Genomic DNA, 17684 nt, shown 5'->3' on the forward strand with positions numbered 1-17684 from the left:
TTCCCTGGCAGTTTCCCCTCTCTAGGAGTAGGGCGCCAAGGTGCCCTGTGAGACAGACTTACCAGTTAGATCTAGCTGCTGTCCACACTGTTGGCCTGTGCTCCTGGCTGCTAGCATGCTGTGCTGTGGCTGCAGAAATGCACACGGCATTTGTCATCCACATTATCAGCTGCATCAGTTCTGTGTACCCTCTATGACCTTTTTAAGTACCCCTAGGGGTACTCATACCCTGTGGTTGACAACCACTGTTTTAGGCTATAAGATCCTTTTCAAAGGGCACCATGCAATATTAGCACTGATATATATGCAACCATGATTCACAAGATAAACCCAGAAATTTCAACTATGAATCTAGTGTCAAAAATATTTCTGACTTGTTGTGGTCTTTCAAACTCTGCAACAAAGGAATTGCTCTATTATTAAAAACACTACCAAAAAATAATCACATTTTGCATGCTTAACAGAAAATTCTGAGATTAAAATTCTCTTCTCCTAAAAAACCATAGCACTAACTGGGAGCTATCCAAGCATGATGACTTCTGGGTCTTCAAGAAGATTAAAGAAAAAAAAAAAAGAAAAAAAAACTGACCCAAATTAGGCAGGCTTATGTAGGGGTGGCAAAAGGCACAGCAGCAATAAATATCCTGTCAGATTTTAAGTCCTGGCTACAAAACATGAAGTTGTTTGAACAGTTTAAAAGGCCATTAGACATCTAGCTAACACCCTGGATTGCCAAAAAAGTTAAGTGTGCTGAGTTCTGGCCTAGGGTTCTTGTGGTAAACACTTTGGAGAACTCATTGTGAGCATCTTCTGCTGTAGACAGTTACATAGTAGGGCATCTAGATGTCTTTCACCACAGGGGAAGATAACAGTTTGGGCCTAGCAGCAGGTGCTGTAGATTGCTTTCTAATTGGTACATGACAAAGTTTGATTGTACTGGGTGACTGTTAACCCCCAGGTTAACTATTAGCAACAAAGTATAACAAAACTGAAATGTGGTACACTGTAGGCCTGTGCCAGTCATCAGCAATCTGATCCCACCGCTTTGGATGCCAGGGATCTGATGTGGAGCTCCAGACAGGGTTTCTGCTTCAATCTGGCCAAGGCAGCTCTGAAGCCACCTCGGAGATCTGGCCATAGGGTATAATGGGGAAATAAATGAAAGATCTATAACTTTGGGAGTTTTTTGTCTGATTTGGATTAAACTTGCAGGAGCGGTAGCTCCTGATGCAAGTATGACTTCTGCCAAGTTTCAAGATCAGTGCTGGGGTTTTGCGGAAACTATACCTCAGATTCTTGAAAGCAAAAAACCCATGTCACATCTATGTGTTACAATACAGGGGGTGAGAACTGCTGGGGTGGTGGCCGCTAGTGAGGCCAAAAAGCCTGCCAAGTTTCAAGAAGATTGGTGCAGGGGCTTGGGGGGAACTGCACCTCAAGCTGCGGACAAGCAAAACATGCCAAGGGTGACCCTGTGTGTGTTAAGGTGCAGCAGGGTGAAAGCTGAAGGGATGGTGGCCCCTGCTGCAGCCATGAAGCCTGCCAGCTGTCAAGGATATTGGTGCAGCGGGGTTCTGGGGCCCAGCACCCCTAGCTGCTGACAGACAAAACTCACGACATGGGTGTTTGTGCACCTGACTGTGTCTGTCTTGGGGCAGTTGATTGTCTGTATTGATTATTTCCTCTCCTTAGTCTCTGCTTTTGTAGGTGTTAATTGATGGTAATTAATTGGTTAATTAGCTAGGTACTGTGTATTGAGCTGGTCCCTGAGTGAATCATGATTGATTGGTAACTGGTAACACAGTAACTTAGCAGCCAGGCCTGCAGTAGTGTCTCCCATGCCCCAAGACAGAGACAGTCAGTTGCATAAGCACCCATGGCACGAGTTTTGTCTGTCAGCAGCTAGAGGGGAAGGGACCAGAAGCCAGAACGGGCCCAGAAGCCAGAACCCCTGCACCTATCTCCTCGACAGCTGGCAGGTGTTTCACCCCGCTGCGCCTGAACACACAGTGTCACCCATGGCACGAGTTTTGCTTGTCCGCAGCTTGAGGTGCAGTTCCCCCCAACCCCTGCACCAATCTTCTCGAAGCTTGGCAGACTTTGTGGCCTCAGCCAGGGCAACCACCCCTGAAGTTTTCACCCCGCTGTAATGTAACACATATACGTGACATCAGTTTTACTTTCAAGAATTTGGGGTGCAATTCTTCCCGAACCCCTGCACCAAACTTCCTGAAACTTGGCAGGCTTCATGTTCACAGCAGAGGCTACAATCTCTGAAAATTTCATCCAAATCAGATGAAAAAAAAAGTTATAAATATTTCATTGTTTTCCCATTATACCCTATGGCCGGATCTCCAAAGCGGCTCCAAAGCTTTTCTGAAGCACTTTAGAAAGCCTAACGAAGACAGTGCTTCGATCCAGACATGCTGCTTTGGACGCCAAAGCATCTAAATCTTCTCCGAAGTCAAAGCCTCGCACAACCTTAGTACACTGTGCTTGAGAAGAAAAGGAGGCTCTGAAGAAGCTGGAGGGAGAGAAAAAGCAGGAGTCCAGGGAAAGACCGGGTAACACGCGCAAACAGCTGAGCTGATGTCGGGGTGCTTGGAGGCTGGTGGGACCTTCAGTGGTACAATAAAGATTCTTTGGTGTGAAGTGATGCTGTCTGGGATGTCTGCATTCTGACTTGGCCCCTTCCTAGGACCTGAGCAAAAAAGGAGCTCTCTGAGGTGGAGGTGCTACGGAAAGCTGGGAGAGCCGGACAGAGTCTCAAAGGCATCAGACTCCTCTAGAAGCCACACAAAGATGGGATGAAGAGGGTCCTGCAAGAGAGACTGGACAGGCTTTATGTGGAGTGCCTAGGCAGAACTTCCGTTAAAAAAAAGAGGATCTGTGAAACTTGCCTCATCTCATATGGAAACCTTGTCCTTGTCCCTCTCCCATAAATGTAACCATTTTTATAGCTCTCTCTACTCAAGATTCCACTGATCTGGAAAGCTTGAAAGCCAGGTGTACTTTAAGAAAAATACAAAACAGTTTCCAAGATGCTTTAATACCATTTAAAAATAAGAAAAATTACGAAATATCAAAATTAAGAGACATTATGTCTCTTTTTTTCCTCAAGGTAGTCATTATATTGTTATAGTTGGAATGACTACACACGGAATAGAGTTTGCATCACTGTATAAACATGCTTATTGATGTAGTATAGACATATACATATGTATTAGCTTTCACATGTAATACTTTAACAAAATATTTGTTTACTTGTTAGAATTCTGCTACAGTAAAACCAGGATGAATAGGCAATTAAGGCTCAGAAATGCCAGCTGTAATTAAAAACATTATTTTCAAATAGTTCTGTATAAACACTATATACTGTGTTTATCTAATACATAGTTAAGTGCCTCAGGTTCTCACCATAAGAACTTTAAAACTATTATACATAAAAAAGCAACAGAAATCCTTTGAAGAAAAAAAAATATTTCTGCCTTCTTTATCAAAGACAATTTTGCTTTGCTCCTAACTATATCTGTCCTCGATCTACAATTTTTCTAAAATCTCCTGGAAAAGTTGAAAAGACAAAATATTCTACTGAACCTAAGCATCCACCTGAACTCTATCCAAATCTTCTGTATAAAAAGATAGAGGCCCAAGCTGAAATCACAGAATACTCAGCATGAAAGAAGTTCTGATCCTGATTTGATTTTTTCAATAGCATTTCAGCTCCAGACACTGCTCAGCCCTGGCAAAGTTCTGACTTAGTTCCAACTTCATTGCACATACTCACCTTTGTTCAAAACTAGCCAACAGCGTCTTCTGCACACAGACCAGCATTCTGTTCAACAGTCCCAAGAGGGTAGAAACATCTCCTGTAGCTTTTCTGTGAGCAAATGTACATTTTAGACTGAATGGGAGCCCTCTGCTTTCATTATAAGAAGAAATATGAATAGTTTTGAAACCCAGTCTTTACGTAAATAAGGAGGTTAAGTTCATGATCTTTAGATATATCAGGTTAAATCCAATAAACAGAACAGCCCTGGTTTGTATTTATAAGAAAGGAAGTGAGCCCAACTGCTCTATACAAAAGGATTTTGGCTACAATCCTCTTGGCATCTTGCCTAGTAAATCCCACCTCTGGAAGGCAGGAGTTAGAAAAAATCATCAGCTAAGTCACACCTGCCTGAGGTTGTGATGTTATTGCCAGAAGTATTCAGGAGGCAGATTTTTCTAGCAAATCAGAACAGTGAAGGTCAGCTGAGTGAAATACCCAGCAGCTTGCCTATCCATCCAGTTACCTCAGTATAAACAAATGCTTTCCCCAAGAAATAATTTTGGCCCTCTAGTAATGTTAATAAATAATTAGATATGCTTGATTAACTGCTAGTTGAGTAGACTTAAGGATGTAATGTTCAAGTTTTAGGGAGCTAGGCACATAGCTCCCCATTTATTTTTAATGATGTTTGCCAATTAGCTCATTTAGGTGTGCCTGATCATAACACACTGAATGTATACAGATCCTTTCATCTGATACATTCAAAGGGCTTTAAAAATTTAGTCAAACTTCACAATTCTGTGAGGAAGGTATTGGCAACCCAATTCAGGGATAATGAAACAGGCACAGAAGGATTAATGGTGTGTCAAAGATGATATGGCAGACTAATAACAGAGTTGGAAACAGGACTCCAGAGTCCTAGCTCCCGAGTTTCTTGCTCTAACCATTATAATCCTTAGGGATGCTTATGAGAGTGGCATCAGAGTCCAGCTGAACTCATGAAAAATAAATGAAGACCCATCACATCAGCAAAGCTCTCTATTTGCATATGCAAATGTATAAATCACAAGATAAAAGCTAATCACTGCATGTTTCTCTGTACAAGTGTCAGCTTGGATCGAGAAATTTGTGTTTCTACAGACGTGCCCTTTTTGATTTGGTTCAAGAAGTGCAGCAGCATCACAGAGCATTGCTGCTCTCAGGATAACTTCATTTTATAGTTTGCCCCAATTTAAGCTGCAATATGTACTGCAGTAGAGCTGCTGTTCTATTACTGAAATTTGTACAGTGTGTTTTTGTATTTTACATTTTTCCAGAGAAATCCATTTTGTAAAACATATTGGCAGTCTTCTAAAATGTGATTTATGGTACCATTTAAGCACTTATCATTTGCTGTTCATTTTTGCAGCTGCATTATTCTTCAGGACTGCAAAACAGTAAGCATCTCAGCAAAGCAAAGTTTTAATTTATGGTGGGTTTGATATGTTATATAAAAATACAACATTTTCTACTTGTTAATATATTAACAACACACAAAATAGGCACACCAATGCATCAAAATTCCATGCTACTCATTTGCAGTGCAAAACCTAAAGCATATGCTTTAAAAGTTCAACATGCAAATAGCCTCATTTGTTATAAAAAAAAGTGCATCTATGGTTGCAGGATCAGTTTCCTCAAAAGATTACGAGCCAGATTAATTCCCTCAGTTTCAATGGTGCTAATAAGTAAAATACCAAATATGAACCCCCAACAGCAGATAAAGCCCTTCTAATAAATGCTGCTGATTGGAAGGGCAGGGCCAGCCTGTCCTATCCTGCGGTCACAGGGGGCCCCGCATCCAAGGGGCCCCACAGAGCCAGGCAGAGAGGCCATGGCCCCTCCTGCGTTTGGCAGTGGCTGCTGTGCTTGCCGTGTAGCCTGCCCACCCACCCAACAGGTTGGATGTTTGTGTAACTAGTCCAGCCAGAAATTCTGGCCACAACCCCTCCCCCCATGTCTGGTGTGCTGGGACATTCATTTACCGGCATAAGCGTGCTGTGGGATGGGAAAGGGGGCCCCGCACACACTGATTTTCCCCGGGCCTGCCACCCTGCTACAGTCATCTCTGCCAATGGAGCAGGGGGCCCCCAAACTATGTCTTGCAGGGGGCCCCCAAAAATTGTTTGCTGGCCCTGTGGAAGGGAATCACCCTAGAGTCAAACTACCAAACCCCTACCAAATCAGCTTCTGAAAAACTGAAGAGTAAGAGAATTTTAAATACACTTCCAAAGAAAGCAGTTTAAAGTCTAAAAAAAAACAACTCATGGTCTCACCACAGCCAGACAATATTCATATTGAAAAAGTTTCCTCTGTATCCCACCATCTGATATTGTAGGTGTCCTCTTGAAACCACAACTTGCTTCAGGCAGAAAGCAACTGTAACTTGCTCCTGAGACAAGCCTGAAGAAGAGGAAGGGGTAGAAAGAGAAACAGAAGACTATATCATCACTGGAATTCTGAATGCTGGAATTAACGATGGCATGAGGTTAATCTATCTGTCAAAGGCATTGGAGATATGCTAGGACGGGGCGGGCAAAATGCAGCCCATGGGCCAGATGCGGCCCACTAGACCATTCTATCTGGCCTGCAAGGCCCTAAAAAAATTTAGAAAATAAATATTTATCTACCCCTGGCTGCCTGTCATGTGGCCCTTGATGGCTTGCCAAAACTCAGTAAATGGCCCTCCACCTGAAATAATTGCCTGCCCCTGCACTAGGATAAAGTCTGTCTCACCATTATTTCAGAACAATAGATGGAAAATATATGGAAATAATTCCAACAGCACTAAAATAAAAATAGTTTGGTTCAGGGACAAAAGGAGACAGTTTACCTATGACGTAGGTAGAATAATGCACTGCAAGATACAAAACAGTTTCTCTGTGTGCTAAGCATAAAAGGTTCCATAAGCAATCAGACATTTCAAAAACCAGTTAACGTTACTGAGTTACAACAGTGTACTAACTAGCACATCATTTACAAAACCAGTAACCATGTACTTACCAGTAAGGAAATGAATAGGTAGGAAAATCATAAATCCTATACTGCCACAATAATAAAACCATTATTCTAATCTAGTGTACACAAATGCATGTTTCATCACAACAAAATAACCTCCCTAGGGCATAGGTGGGTATTTTTAGAACAACTGTCTTTTTTCTTTTATGTAAAAAACAAACAAACAGTATAGTATGTTACATATTAGGTAAATGAAATAGGGGCAATCCAGTTATTGAAATAAAGAGGTGAGATGCAGACACTAACACCCAGATCTTCTTAACAGTTTTAAACTGTTGTGGAAAGAACCCGTTGCTGAAGCCCACTGTTACAAGCACCCCACTAGCTCTGTAATGGTCACTGACGCAAGCGTGCTGTGTACAAGCAGTAGAACACCCCATTACCTTTGTTTTGGTCATTGTGAGGATGTATTGCTGACAAGGGCTATAACAAAACACATTCTCTGTTGGCTTTTTCCTTTTCTCTGTCAGCCTCAATGATGGATTTTCAATGATAGAGAATCATGTTTCATTTTCAAATAATTTCTTAAACATTTTACCCTTCCTGCCTTTAAAAGCTGCAGCAGAAGCCCAGTAACAAAATCTACCTGCTTCAAGTATTGCAGAGTGACATGGTTTCACTGAGCACAAAGAAAATTTACGCTTCGCAAAAGTATAGAAAAGAGCTGTTTTTACATTTCTCTCATGTTTCAGAACACTTTCTAGATGTCAACAACATATTATAAATAAGAAGGCTATTTTTGAAACTTATGAAGGTGTATAAATATCATTAAAATAGGATTCTGGGTGTACTGTTAACTGTAATATACCATACTTGCAGGTCTGGACCTAGATCTCTGGGCTCCAGCTGCAAGACAGGCTTTTAACATATCAGCTAAAGAAGATTTCTCATCTATCAACTATTAAAATATATCATACAGTTGTCAAATAGCAAGATTACTGTAAACTGTCTTGTTCATGGAAATAATGACTACAGCAGTCATCAGGTATTTCAATTACATTTTATTTTTTCTGATGGTTCTAGGTCGAGTCACTGTTGAAGAACAACCCTACCAATTGGCTATTTTTGCAGGACTTGTGTCTCAATTTTTTTAGTAACAGTCATGAAAAGCTTTTCTTCTGAATAAGGTCAAGCTCTCTCATGCATCTTTTTTAATATATTCTATTTAATTTTCTTTTAGGAAAAAATCCTAGCTTTTATAGTATACAAAACACTAAGGCCCAGATCCAAAATCATACTGAAATGTACTTTTGGATTTGACCCTAAATGTATGTAAAATTGCTTTCTAAACAAGACTTTTCTAAATCAGTGTTCTAATTTGAATCAAGATGCAGGTATGCAAGGTAAGCCTTTCAGATTATTTGTCCAAAGCCTTGAAAAGAGACATGAGTGAAATAAACAAAGCTTGCAAGATATATGAATCCAGAGGAAGACTGAAAAGCCTTAGTCTTTGCGCCAGCAATCCAACAATGAGGCAAGACTGGTATTCTAAGAGCCTCATGACTGATCATGCAAGACAAGGGTCATGACAATAGAAAAGCTACCTCCCTCTTTGGACCAGATTCTCTTTGCACTCAAAGGAAGCCTGCTATTGAGGAGTATGCCAGGGTATTGCCACCCCTGGGATGCTTGTGATGTCCCTAGGGTACAATGACCATGCCAGGTCCACCCTATGGGTGCCTACTAATCTCACCTGCCATGTCTTGCTGTTATAAATGATGGATTGGGAGGCTGCCCTCATGTTGCTGCTTGGACACAGTTCTAAAAGTCTCTTCTAAACCCTGTGGGTAGCTAGACCCCTTTATTGGGTCCCACGCACAGGAGGTGCCTTACGATACCCCTAAGCCTTATGGACTAGATGCGTGACTCCAAAACCACTCCTTTACCACGCCCCAAGCCTCGCAGATGTTGCCTTCTTGTGTTGAGCCCTCAGCTTAGTCCAGCCTCAGAACCTAGTTTCATAGTTGGTAGGGTCAGAAGGGACCTAAGCAGATCATCAAGTCCACCCCCCTGCCATGGCAGGAAAGAATGCAGGGTCAAACGACCCTGGGTAGGTGAATGTCTAGCCTCCTTTTAAAGACCCCCAGGGTAGGAGTGTGCACCACTTCCCTTGGAAGTTGGTTCCAGCTCCTGGCCACCCTGACTGTGAAGTAGTGCCTCCTGATGTCTAGCCTGGATCTACTCTCAGTCAACTTATGGCCATTATTCCTCGTTAGTTCCGGTAGTGCTCAGGGAAACAGGGACTCTCCCACTGCCTGCTGGTCCTCCTTGGCAAGTTTGTAGATGGCCACCAGATCCCCTCTCAGCCTTCTCTTGTTGAGGCTGAACAGGTTCAGGTCCCATAGCCTCTCCTTGTAGGGCCTGCCCTGCTGCCCCCTGATCATACGAGTGGCCCTCCTGTCACAGAGCACTGAGGTGCCCTGCTCCTAGAGGGCAGAAACTGCCAGAGGAAAAGCTCTGGCAGTGCATAAAGAGCCCTAGCAGGGAATAGGAGCCCACCTGTGGGTTGCCAGGGCAACTGGAGGGAGAAAATGACCCACCCCTGCCAGTGGTCAGATGCCTGTAGGAGGCAGGGCCTGGCTCTTATAACGCCCACGGCTCGTTCCCCGCCCAGCAGCCAGAGAGGCAGGAGCTCCCTCATCCATGATACAAGAAGCAGTGGGAACCGCAGGTACTGCCTAAGCCAGATAACAGAAGGCAGCTCTAAGATGTTGGAGCAATGTGGTTACAGCCTGGTGGCTTATAGTTATGTTGTAGCCTAGGGGCTTGTGTTTTGTTTTGTTATTACACCGGTGGTTTGGGTGAGGCTATAAGGGGTTGGAGGAGGCCTCATCGGGGACCCCGGCGCCAGTGAGGATGCAGTATCCTTAAAGGGACCTCACAGCGGAGGGTGAGGACCCCGGCACCCAGGAGGGCGCAGCTTATGGGGTGCTTAGACCCCAGCCCCAGAGACGGGGCATGATTGAGAAGCCCAGTGTGGGCGTGATGAGCCCCAGAGACGGGGCGTTATTGAGAAGCCCAGTGTGGGTGTGGCAAGCCCCAGAGAGGGGTGCGCACTTTTGAGAAGCCCTAGCATGGGCGTGGCAAGCCCCAGGAGGAGGGCAGCATTTTAAGAAGCCCAAGGTGGGCACGGCGAGCCCTGAAGAGGGGAGCACCTTATTAGAGAAGGCCCCAGAGAAGGGGGCAGCACTCAGAGAAGGCCCCAGAGAAGGGGGCCGCACACCAGAGAAGGCCCAGGAGACGGGCATGAATATAGACAGAGAGACAGACCAACGTCAATTCCATCTGCGAGGCTTGGGGCGTGGTATCAGGGTTGGTTGGAGCCACGCATAGCCCATAAGGTTAGGGTGCTCCGAAGCACCCGTTTACAGGACAAGACCCACGAGGGGTCCGAATAAACATAGAGACGTGTCCAAGAGGGCGTAAGGCAGCCTCCCAACCAATTTAGACCATCAAAGACGTGGCAGACGAGAAATAGAGGGTGCCCTTGGGTCAACTTGACACGGAGAGGGGGCCTTAAGGAGATCACGGCCCTCCTGCAGGACCCCACCATGACACCTCCTCTGGACCCTCTCGATGCTGTCCTCACCCTCCTGAAGTGCAGCACCCAGAACTGCACGCAATACTCCAACAGCAGCCTGACCAGCGTCACATAGAGGGGGAGAATCGCCTCCTTGGACCTGCTCATGATGCATCTATGGATGTATGATAAGGTGCGGTTAGCCTTCCTGACCACGTCTCCACGTTGGCAGCCCGTGTTCATCTTGGAATCAATAGTGACTCCGAGATCCTTTTCTGCCTCTGTGCTGACAAGAAGGGAGTTCCCCAGCCTGTAAGTATGCTGCTGGTTCTCCCTCCCCAGGCGCAGCACCTTGCACTTGTCAGTGTTGAAACCCATTATCTGCCCACCCCTGTAACCTGTCTAGGTCCAGTTTCAGCCTATTCCTCCCTTCTAGCGTGCCCACATCCCCCCACATCTTAGTGTCATCAGCAAATTTGAACAGGGTGCTTTTTACCCCCTTGTGCAAGTCACTGATGAAAATGTTGAACAGTGTGGGTCCGAGGACTGAGCCCTGGGGGACCCCACTGCCCACACCCCTTCAGGTCGAAAATGACCCATCCACCACCACTCTCTATGTGCTGCCCTCCAGCCAGTTAGCGACCCATTTGACTGTGTAGATGCCATCTTGGAACCAGGAAAAAACAAATCATATACCAAAAGTCAAACATCTACTATAACATATTTTAATTTTATTTCAAAAGATATGTTTGTCCTGATTTATTTGCATTTGTATCATGTGTATAGAGATGATTGCATAATAGCTTGAAAATAAAGTCTTCTCTTGTATATTGCATGTGGTGTGTGGTTGGGGGGATGTGTGTGTGCACGTTGGGGTGTACAGTACATGTGTAGGGGGTGGTTATGTGTGTGGGGTTTGTGAGGGCATGTGGCTATGTATGGAGAGGTGTAGGTTATGTTACAGGGTGTGGGTATGCATATACACAGGGAAGGTTGTGGGAGCAGGGTGTGGGTTTGTGGGGTGTGAGGGAGGGTGGAGGTGTGTGGGGACCCCCCCTTCCTACACACAGACACACACACTCCCTGCCATAAAAGTGTTAGTTAGTTACCCCTTCGATATACAAAACAGACATTCAAGGAATGCAGGAACTCACCTTTAATTATAAGGAAAGGATGAATTATGCAATCCAGCAATTTGTATGTCCCTGCTCAGAAAAATGGAAGCAAAGAATCTGTTAAAGAGGTTAGCTTTGTCATCTGGTGCAACCACCAGATTTCCAAGTGTATCCTGCAGAGGCCTCACATTACTCAGTACCTTCTTTTTACCCCCTATTTATTTAAAAAAGGACTTCTTGTTATCCTTGATCTGGGTCGCTAGTCCCAGTTCCACCTCCACCTTAGCCTTCTTTACAGCCCCCCTAAAATCTTGAGCAATGAAGATATAATCCTCCTTGGTGATGGCCCCTCCCTTCCATTTGGTGTACACCTCTTTTTTGTCTTTGAGACATTCCTGGATGCTTTTGGTGAGCCATGGGGACTTTTGAGCATTCCTGTCCCCTTTGATCTGCGTGGGGATTGTCACCCTTTGGGCTTGGAGGATCGTCTCCTTCAGGAACAACCACTCTTCTTGGACTCCCAAATCCCCTCCCCTCTGGGACCTCAGTGCCTCCCTAACTAGTCTCCTTACCTCATCGAAATCTCCCTTTCTAAAGTCCAGGGCTGCTGCCTTGCTGCAGGCCTTTGATACCCTGTGCTGAATGGTGAATTCCAGCCGGTGATGATCGCTATCCCCCAGACCTACGCCCTCTGGCACTGGGGTCTGCTCTCCCCATATCACTGCACCTTGTGGCACTGGGGTCTCTTCTCCCCTGATCACTGGGCCCTCTCTGGCACTGGGGTCTGCTCCCCCCCTTGTCACTGTGCCCTCTCTGGTGATGGGGTCCGCTCCCCCCCTGTTCTTGTGTTGAGGTCTCAGCTTAGTCTGGCCTCAGTACCTACACCCTCTGGCACTGGGGTCTGTTCTCCCCCTGTCACTGAGACCTCTGGTGCTGGGGTCTGCTCTCTCCCTTGTCACTGCACCCTCTTGTCAGTGGGCCCTGCTCTCTCCCTGTCACTATGCCCTCTCTGGTGCTGGGGTCCCCACACTGTAGTAGGTCCCCCAATGCGGCCTCCTCCTTTCCCAGTAGCCTCAGCCCGATCCACCAGTTTATACACAGAAATCAAAATATGAGCCCCTGGGCTATAACATAATGCAAGCAGTTCAGGGTGTGCTCTGTCCCTTTAAGAGAATCAACCCCCCGGCCCCAGCACTAAATGCCTTGTAGGCCAGAGTCCCTGGTGAACTCCTGGAGCCCCTTAATCCTACCTGAAGCAGAACAGGCACTCAAGCATCTCGAGTTAGCATCTACTATGAGAACTCCTTCCCCCTTAGCCTGCTGACAGAGAACTGACTTTCTAGTCCCAGCCCTGGAGTTTATATGTGCTCAGGGCCCTGCCTCTTCTGGTCATCTGACCAGCTGCAGTGCAGGCTAATTCCTTCATTAGCCTGCTGCCACAGTAACCTGCACCTGTGGGGTTCCTGCCTAACTGCTAGGGCCCTGTCTCTAGGCAGTTTCTGCCCTTAAAAGAGCAGGCACCTTAGTGCCCTGAGACAGAGTACTGTGCCAGTTGAGTCTCACTATCTGTTTCCTTGACTATGTTGCCGTAGCAGAAGGCTGTAAGAGTTTAACACCTTTGTTAAGACCTTTGTCATTTTATTCTCATCAGTAATAATAATAATAATAAGGAGACACATTTAGACATTATATTAGACAGTTCAAAGAAAGGGTGGTTGTGTATATACATGAATATGTGAGCATCTGTAATGTCAATTAAAAAAAGGTATCTGAAGGAAAAGTTCCACAGGTCAAGAGCTTTAGATTTGTTCTACACCTAAAAGTCCTGAAAGATAATTGTCATCTATAACTTTCAGTCAAGGATAGTTGTCAAACTTTGCTTATAGAGGAAGTGGAGGGGGTTTAAAGCACACCTTATACTATCTTTGTTATGGAGGAAGGAGTAAAGGGTTGGATATGGCAGGGTTAGATATGGCAGAAGAACTAGAATCAAAGAAGACCATTTTAGAATTTGCTTTGAGCTGTAATTCAAACATTAGACAGTACTTTGGTTTCAATATTAAATTACTGAACAAGCTCCAATTTATTTATTTTTTATATTTTATTCTGATGCTTGTACCAAAATGGCCAACCACATGTATAGAGCCCATTATACACCTTTATAAAGCTATAACCCTTTATAAACCTTGCCTGTTTTTGGTGTCATTCTGATGATTTAACTAAATCCATACAAATATTGATTTGGCCTTGATTTGGTTGTTGTGCTGCTTTTATTATTAGCATTGTTAACAACGGTTGGGTTTGTTAATGTGTTTTCTTTATTCCATTTCTGTTTAATAATGTTTATAATACAATGTATAAAACTGAAATTAACATTTCTTAATTTAAGCAACATGGGCCTAGAACCTTTGGACACCTATATATGTGCTCCAGGATGGAGGGACATTTTAATTAGAGCGGGTCTTGGGAACTGCTCTAATTAAAACTCCCACAGCATCTCATGTATTCAACACCCAATGTTTCAAAATGGTGGTGGAAGTGCTTTAACTAAAGCTCATTCAACAAGCTTTAGTTAAAGCACCCCTGCCGCCATTTTGAAACACAGGATGCTGAATACGAGAGACACTGCAGCATGCTGGAACATTCTGATTAGAACACCCCTGAAGACTCAAGTCTTCTCCAACACATTCTAATCAGAATGCTTCGGAGCACATGTAAATCTGCCCTTTAAGAACATGGCTGTACATCAGACAGTCAATTTAAAAGGCTGATCAGTTTCCTCAAATTAGCCTTTGGTTCTCACCCTTCATAATGAATTCTAGTTGGAATCTTAATTACAGAGAAGTTATTGGCTCCCAATAATATAATTATTATATTAGTAAAATATAATGATAAAATGTTCTCACATGCACACACAATATTAATATCCTCTATGCCAGTTCAAATTTTAAAAGTCATTCCCATATATACTTTTTAAAATATTCAAATATTTTCCCTCATTAAGTAATATTTACACTTGTAGCTTATAAACTTCTGAACTATGTTATACTGATCAACAGATATTTGCCATAAAGACCATTACTATTTTACATGGCTCTTTAGTCAAACACACAGAGGAAAAGCTTTATTCACCTTGAGTCTTAACTAGTTTAAGTATTTGAAGGGATGGAATCTCTGGTACCCTATTTTCTTTTATTTACTTATGTTCATTAAATTGAAAGCAGAAATAAAAAATGCTGGAGGCTGTGTTAATAAACAGCAGATGGGTTCACTTACATACCTGATCTAAAGGGTTCTCAGAGCCAGCAAAAAATAGACACTATCAGAAAATTTAAAAAAGAGAAAAGAAAATGAAAAAAGGAGAAATGTCCATTTTTTCCAGTTCTCTTGAGCTTTAACTTTTAGGTTCAGATGATTGCCTCAGAGAGATAGGAGAGAGAGAGGGAGAGAGGGAGAAATAAATCTAAAACCACATGGTGCTTTGAGCCTGGGCTGGTGAGTTTTACCTGTATTTAAAATTGTTTTGATACAACACCCTTTACCTTAAGTAGACCAGCCACTCAAGGCTTATACTTTCATAGTTAATAGGGGAACTACAGGATTCTCACTAGAACTCATTAAATTATATCCTGTAAAGTGATTTTTTTGTGTTGTTCCTCTTCAGGAATTTTGCGCCTCCCACCCTGAGCATGGCTCACCTTACGATAAAAGGCCCTTTAGTAGCTGACTGTGTTCCAGCAACATGCCAGTGGAAACCTGGGATACATGGTCCACCATTAAAATATTGATCTTTTATATGTTGTTACTTTATGTGGTACCCCAGAGGTTCTCCCTACTTTAGTAGCTCAGATTTCATGTTCTTGTTCATTGCAGACATGGGCGGATCTAGGATTTTGAAAAGGGGATGCAGACCATGTGGCACATACAACACATTTTTATCCAGTTTGTCCTGGGGGAGAGCAGTGGAAAGGACCCCAAACAATAAACAGGGAACCCCTGGGATGGGAACCGCACATAAAAAGGGAAGTAAACACAAAAATAACACAAGAAAAACACTTACCAGCAACAGGACCCACGGCACAGCTGGAGCGAGGAAAAAAACTTGCACGGGTCATAAGCCACGCCTTCATCCAGCTGAAGCCGGCCGGTGACTTCATCGTCAATCACCGGCTGGCAGGGATAAAGTGGACCACCTGGGAAGGTGGAGGGGAGGGGAGGAGAAAGCGGAACCAGGGAAGGCACCGACACTGGACACCGCCCGGGATACTCTCTGGGAGAGAGAGCTTGTAGGGGCTTTCTGCTCCAGCGGAGGACAGCTCGCTGATAGGGTCGAGGAGTCAGAAGAGGCTCTTGGCACCAGCGAAGGTGGCAGCACCGGAGGGATGGGAGAGCTGGAAGAGGCTTTCTACACCATTGAAGGTGGGAGCATCGGGGGGCACCCAGGAGGTGGAGGAGGCTCTCCCTCTGGGACGTACCAGATGAGAGCAGCTGTGAAGCAAGACAGCAAGAGGCTGGGTGCTGACCTTTAAATGCAAGAAGCAGCCAGTCTTTTCGGGAGGTACCATGAGGCACCGGAAAAGAGACATCCCTAACAGGGGAGAAAAGGAGTGGTGCCACAGACATCACAGGGCAGAGTAAAGGGGGAGACAACCCAGGGCAAGAGGCCATGGGCTACCCCAGCCACACATAGGGCCTAACCCCTAGGGAGTTCATAGCGAGCAAAGGCGCTCTGTTCCACTAGCAGAAGGACCAGGGAGGGGACCGTACGGGTTCCCCGTGATATAGTTGTGTTTTCGTTTCTTGTGTTTCCCCCTTTTGGAAGGGTTGAGGAGTAGGGCAAGGCAATGCAGGCTAGATAGCTGCATTGGAGCTCTTTTTGTACTCCATCTTTGTCTTGGGGGCACGGGCTAGGTGTTGCGACCCGGGCGGAGTCTGGCTCAGGACCAGAGTGGGGGATCATGGGGAACTCAAGGCTAACTAAATGAGTCACCCTTGGGGAGTAGTACTTAGGAGGGGAGAGAGTTACAAAGGCTACTGAAACCGGGAGTACGACTGTATTGGGAGTACAGCCGAGAAGACGCAGTGATCCGCCGAGGGTTGGCGTGAGGCTGGGGTGTAGGGGAGGTGAAGCCCCACAGACGACCGTCGGATGGACGCCACGCCACAGAGGAACCCCGGGTGGTCAGCCCCCCCACTGGTATAACATTCAAAGTCGTGGCAGGTGAGACTGGGGGAGGCTGCTCCGGGAATAAACATGTACTCAACAACCTACAAGAGACCGTATGGTGATCACTACCAGCCACTCGGGCCAAGGCCACATGTGACTGGATGTTCGAGGCCAGGCGGTCACACAGTTAAAACATAAACTAGATGATTTAATAATAAGCTAAGGCTAATGCTATATTATTCAGTTTAAGATCAAAGCAATAACCGATAACTATTGGAATGTGCATTAATTTGCTAGATTATATATTAAGTTTAAAAAACCCAAGAAATTAGGTAAAAAGAAGTTAAAATAGTCATTCTGTCATTAGTCCTATAGTTATTATAATTAAACATATGTCTTTTATTCAGGTATATACAATAAAATCTAGCCTTCTTGAGTGCCTTGATGCTACCTCCAATACTTCATTGTTAGTCAGGTCTATACCTGAGTTAATATTACCATACCTGAGTTAAGGTTTTTAGGTACAGTTAAAAGCAATCTGCTGTGCTGTGAAATATAAGCAAGACATTACCAGGAAGGGCTAACAGAGAGCATCACTGCAGAAGAAAGGGTATTTTGAATAGTGAAATATCAAGACCATTAAAAAAGAATAGAGGGTCGTTGACACCTCTGGAGTGGAGAGATAAGCAGGAATCAGGGAGATAATGAGCCATGAAACAGAGAAGTAGAGCTAGAAGGGACCTCCAGAAGCCATCTAGTCCAACCCTCTGCCTGAGGCAGGATGATACTTATTCAAACCATCCTATACAATCCATAATCTAAACTTTTCTAAATCTACAATCAACCCTGACACAACACAGACATAACACCCTAACCTGCCACAGATAAAGCAGGGGAACCATGGTAGCCAACGGCCTGCTTTTATGAAATGGTGTCAATATGTCTTCAAGAAATTCTGAGTCAAGGGCCACATGCATGGCTACAGAGGAAAGCAAAATTAAAACCCAGTCTGTTCCAATCTGACCATGAGGTAAAATTCCTTCCTGACCTCAA

General features: G+C 44.5%; 1 long non-coding RNA gene across 1 annotated transcript in view; it reads right to left on the reverse strand.

Moving 5' to 3' along the window:
• Positions 1-17684, reverse strand: part of LOC112550762 — a 72584-nt gene that overhangs the window by 9109 nt on the left and 45791 nt on the right. The window contains exons 5-6 of the long non-coding RNA XR_003094758.1: positions 6088-6214; positions 3788-3880 (exon numbers count right to left, since the gene is read on the reverse strand). This is a non-coding gene — a long non-coding RNA (uncharacterized LOC112550762). The remainder of the gene's footprint in view (positions 1-3787; positions 3881-6087; positions 6215-17684) is intronic.

This window comes from Alligator sinensis, unplaced genomic scaffold (assembly GCF_000455745.1).
Source record: "Alligator sinensis unplaced genomic scaffold, ASM45574v1 scaffold173_5, whole genome shotgun sequence".
In the NCBI taxonomy this organism is placed as follows: domain Eukaryota; kingdom Metazoa; phylum Chordata; order Crocodylia; family Alligatoridae; genus Alligator; species Alligator sinensis.